The sequence below is a fragment of the Mytilus edulis genome, chromosome 2, assembly GCF_963676685.1.
Source record: "Mytilus edulis chromosome 2, xbMytEdul2.2, whole genome shotgun sequence".
In the NCBI taxonomy this organism is placed as follows: domain Eukaryota; kingdom Metazoa; phylum Mollusca; class Bivalvia; order Mytilida; family Mytilidae; genus Mytilus; species Mytilus edulis.
Window position 1 is genome coordinate 74,411,939 of NC_092345.1, and position 6,016 is coordinate 74,417,954.

Below are 6,016 nucleotides of genomic sequence, written 5' to 3' on the forward strand. Positions count from 1 at the left end.
ATCGTTTTAACAGAGTTGTTAAACTTTAGTTACTTATTTATTGGAAAGTAAAATTTGCTAATACAATGGACATGCATCTGGTACTAGCATCATTATTTTATGCAAAAATACTAATATCATGGCTTTACAATTTAAACAAAAAGTAAAATAACAAAAATACTGAACTCCGAGGAAACATTTGTTCTACTTTTAAGACGGTTTTTGTCTAAAACGATTGAAAGGAAAGTGGCCACACTTGTGTTCATTCTTAATATTTAAATATCTGTTGTATTTGATGTTAATACATAATATATATAAATGTTGAGAGTGAAAATGATCGAATGCGGCCACTTCCATTTTAGACATAAATCATATAAAAAGCGACGTTAAATGGTATATTTATTTGATAGATTTTTTATATCTAAGCTTGAATTTGAGCGGTTTTTTTTAATGGCCAAGTCAGTCAAAATCTTTTACAATAACTAACTGAATCGAGTGAAGTAGATACTCTTTTTAAGTGTTTAAGAAATGTAAAAATGTCAGATGTACTTCAAATTTTTGACCGAAATTAGCCTTTACCGGACCTTCTTCTTTGTAAAATAAAACAATAAATTGTCCAATCAAATTCTGTATAATAATATGCCTTTTATTTTAAAAGGATTTTTCTGAACATTTAAAATAAACTTAACGACACTTATTTTTTTTATAGTTTAGTCCTAAAATTCAAAGTTTAAGATGTTTCTGTTGTATATTGAATTATACGTGGTAAACCATTTAAACCCCAAAAGAAGTAAAAAGAAGTATTTATAAATGATCTATGTAGAATTAGGCAAATATATAGAGATATTAGACGTCCTTTATTATCCAGAGTATTAATGATCTTTTGGAAGAACTGTTGGTAACGATTATAGACTTTTGAAATTCAACCAAAGTATTCTTCGTATAACCCCCTTATTGTCTCTCTTTTGCCATCACCGTCAAAGCAGTATCTGAATCCGATCATGCTCTACAAGTAATTTGTGTCATTGGTTTCATAATTGTGATATTTGTCATAAGGTTAGAATTATGAGAGAAACAAAAATTCGTGCCGAAGTTTTGTAAACAGAAAATTTATTAAAATGACCATATAATTGATATTCATGTCAACACCGAAGAGCTGACTACTGGGCTGGTTATACCATCGGGGGCGAAACGTCCACCAGCAGTGGCATCGTCCCAGTGGTGTAAATAGTTATTAAAGGTACCTCATCAGTGACGCTCAGATCAAAATAATAAATGTGTCAACGATACTCTCCTGTGGTCCAATGATATTGAGGAAAGTTTCGTCCAAGCTTGTCATTGGTTGGAGCTTTATGGGAAACATGGTATAGCTTTAAACCTAGAAAAAATCCACTTCGCACAAGATACAGTTGAGTTCGCTGGTTTCGAAATAGCAAACGACAGTGTGCACCCTTGCAAAAGATACATGCAAGCGATGTTGGATTTCCCTACACCGAAGAACATAACAGACGTTCGATCGTGGCTTGGCCTTGTCAATCAGGTTTTGTATGCAATAAGTATTGCCGATCGTTTGCAACGATTTTGTCAATTGATCACACCATTTCGTTGCGATAATCAGCTGGAAACTCTTTTTCAAGAAACAAAGACCGTAATTGTTAACCAAATCGAGGAAGGAGTACGCATATTTGACAAATCTAAACCGACTTGCTTAGCGACTGACTGGTCAAAATCCGGACTTGGATTCAGGTTATTCCATAAGCATTGTAATTATCAATCTTTTGTCACGAGGGTTGGACAATTACACTATAGTAGTTAGTAGCTTCACTCATGGTGCTGAATCATAGTAGAGGGTGTTGCCTTAGCTGTTGTTGATGCGCTGGATAAAGCCATGTATTTCGTTCTTGGTTATGAAGAACTCATTATTGCAGTAGATCACAAACCACTACTCAAAATATTTGGTGACAGAACACTTGACCAGATTTCAAATACCAGGCTACGAAACCTCAAGGAAAAAACATTGCGTTACAAATTCAGAATGATGCATGTCCAAGGAGCAGAACACTGTGCTGCTGATGCTGTTTCGCAGAACCCAACAGGCAATAATTCAGAGGAACTCAGGTTAATTGATGACATAGCATTGATTACAGAAGACAGCAACCAAATTGATTATTTGTCTTTCAGACTTTCAACACAATTTCTTGTCATCAATCATGAAAGACGATTGTTGTGATGTATGTTCAGATGAAGAACATCAACTTGCCACAGCCTCGTCAATAAACACTTAACAATCTATCACATGGCACACGGTACGTGTTGTGTTGCTACCAACACTGACGATGATATGGTTAAACTGGTAGAAATAATCGAGAATGGAATGCCTGAAATCCGTCATGAAATGCCTACTGAACTTTGTGAATTCTACCAATTTCGAGAAGACCTCTACACAGTAGATGGTGTAGTCATGTATAAGGATCGCATCGTTATTCCACCTGCACTCCGCAAAAATGTCTTGGCAATACTCTACTCAGCACACCAAGGTCTTACATCAATGATGTTGACAAGAGCAGAATCGTCATTCTTTTGGCCTGGAATAACCCCAGATATCACTACCCTACGAAATAAATGTTATCAATGTAATCGAATGGCACCATCACAACCATGTGTACCACCAACACACCTGTGTACCCAGATTATCCTTCCCAGTGTTTGTGCGCTGTTTTTTTTTTCCATTATAAAGGCGTCACTTACCTTGATGGTCGTAGACATATACTAGTATTCTAACTGGCAAATCATTGAGAGGGCCAACAATGGTGCACAAGGACTAATAGACTGCCTACGAAGAACAGTTATTACTTACAGGATACAAGATGAGTTATCTTCAGACGGAGGACCAGAATTTACTGCCTCTACAAGACAATTCCTTAAAGTATGGGGAGTGCATCATCACCTTTCATCGGTTGCTTTTCCGCATAGCAATTGCAGAGCTGAAGTTGGCGTAAAACACTCAAACGTTTAATCACTGATAACACTGGACCAAACGGCGAACTTGAAACAGATTTTTTACAACGAGCAATCCTACAATATCGCAATTCACCTGATAGAGTCACAAGATTATCACCAGCTATGTGTGTATTTGGACGTCCTATTCGTGATTTCATTCTAATTCTTCCTTGTCGGTATAAACCGCATGACACATGGCGTGACACTTTATAAAAACGCGAGGAGGCTTTGAGGCATAGACACATGAAAGTAGCTGAAAAACTTTGCGAACACACGAAACAACTACCTCCATTGAATTGACTATTGGCGTCCGAATCCAGAATCAGATTGGTGCAAATTCCCTGCAATGGGACAAAACAGGACAAGTTATTGAAATAAGACAATTTAACCAATATGTAATACAGGTTGATGGATCGGGTAGATTTACCCTTCGCAACAGAAAATTTATTAGGAAATACGAACCAGTGAAAAAATATCCAAAAAGGATATCAATTGACACTTATTTGAAATTGTTAGCAACGCAAATAAAGCCAGTGTTTCATGAATCGTCTTCTAAAGGCAAAAAAAAAAAGAAGCTCTGTAGTGTAGAAAAGAACGTACTCACTGAAGGCTTGTTTACTACACCAGATAAACAGAATTTCGAGGATTGAGACTCTCGTCGAAATGAGTAACATTCAACATATATTGAATCATTCACATCTACCAAAACGTGCCAACGGCAATAGAGGGCTCGACAACGGCCATTACACAAAGCACTCCGTTGAATTCCACACAAACCAATTCTTCGCCGCCTAAAGAAGCTTCAACTCCAATCAGACATTCCATTCGTCAAAGAAAAGAACCGTCATGGCTCCAAGATTACGAACATTAGCTAAGAACAACACAATTCATATAAACATTTTGTTATTTCACTAGATCAAAAGATAGGTCTACTATTAATAAGTCATCGTTATATTTCGATAGACATACCAATGACTTGAGGGTGGTTGGGGTGGGGGGGGGGGTATGAGGAATATCCAAATGATTGTTATTAATTAATTGATTTATTGTTTCAGATCTCCATCATTTCTGATGTATATTAAAGATATGAGAAAACAGTGCTATACTCATTTAATATTGTATAATGTTTTTTGATTCGAGCGTCACTGATGAGTCTATTGTAGACGAAACGCGCGACTGGTGTAAGTGTAAAATTTTAGTCCGGATATCTATGATGAGTTTATTTATCAAATTCATGATGCAAGGAATTTTTTTTATATCTTTTATTTTTCATATAACATACAGTTAATTATTCTTAAATTATGCATGCATGTTGCATTAGACTGACTGATTTTAGAAATACATTCAGCTGCATGTTGAGATATAATTTCATTGCAACAAATGGTTGCTCAATATTTTTTTTATTTTTTTTTATGTCTTGTAATATATTCTTACTAGTTATTTACACTTTGCCAAGTTAATGTTTTAAAACGTTCATATGTGTCTCAATTATTGTAAGCTGGATCCTATTTAGGTATACGTCTGGTATATCAGTAATTATTTTATTCTTTAATATTCACAAATTGCACATTATCGTAGTATTTTTCAAAGGTAACTTTAAAATTTCAAAATACTAGTAGAGATTTCTCTAAAATTACCACCAACTTTGACTACTATATATAACTTTATTTCCTCTATCATAGAGATTAGGTGTACATGAAAATTTTCTTCGCCTATTGTCATTTGGAAAATGTAAACGACTTGTAATTAGAGATTTTCGGCAATGAAATATTTCATACAATTGGTCTTTGACATCTTATCCAAATTGGAAGAATGAAAAGTGCCCACTTGGATATTAATAACATGTAATCCAGGTAGATAATAACAATAGCACTTTTTACACCAAACAGTGGGAAGAACACAAATCTAGGGTGGTAGCATAAGGCATCTTAACTTCCTAAAAATTAAAATAAACTTCAATCCGCAAGACGTCTTTTGATCTGTACATCGACGTGGTGAAATGAACCCTGCCATGTCCACTGCGATTTTGTTTTAGATGTATTTCTATTTGTGATTTATGCATCTGATGAGTTAAGCCTTTTTCAACTGCTATTCGTAGTTTGTTCTTATTTTGTACTATTACACAACATTTCAACTAGTTAAACACCACCACATTTTGTATATTATGCCTATTCTAAGTTGGGAGCCTGTCATTTAGTGGTGGTTGTACATGGCTGTGCATAATATTTCCCCCCTTCATTCTTTTGTAAATAAAATAGGCCATTAGTTTTCTTGTTTTCGTGTTTGACATTTGTCATTTTATAACCTTTTATAGTTGACTATGCGGTATTGACTTTTTTCTTTAGCGGAATACGTATGGTGATCTTAACAATGCTTAAGTTTTCTGTGTCATTTAATCTCTTCTGGAGAGATGTCTCATTGTCAATCCTACCACATCTTCTTATTTCTATATATGATATTGATGCGTATTTCTTAATCTATTTTTATATTACATTGTTATATTGAAACTAATAACCTTATTCATATAAACAGTTATAATTAACTGTAGATGCTTAAAATTTATTGAGACTTTGATCAATATTGACATATTATAATAATCAATTCAATACACAAAAATATCTTCATACACCTTTATTTTCAACACTCTTACATTGTGAAGATAATATAAAGTGGTATATTAATCATAATGAAATACAATAATTTGGCAGTGCAAACAAGCAGTGAGTGAGCGAAGTGTTGAGTATTTAGGGTCTCATCAGATCTAGATCTTCTAATATATATATACACATTTGTATTAAGGTTCAGTTTGTAGTTTCAGGTCAAGTTCCAGTCGATGTTAGACATTCACAGCATTTCTTGAATTATTTAACAGTAGTGGATGGAAATATTGTTGTTACAAATTAAAGATGTTAAAAAGTATTTTTTAATAGCACAATAAATTGAGACTGACTCTTTACCATTAAACACAAGCCTGTTTTGAGCATTGTAATCTTTGTGCGATATTCTTTGGAGAAATCACCATATGCTGTCACTACAT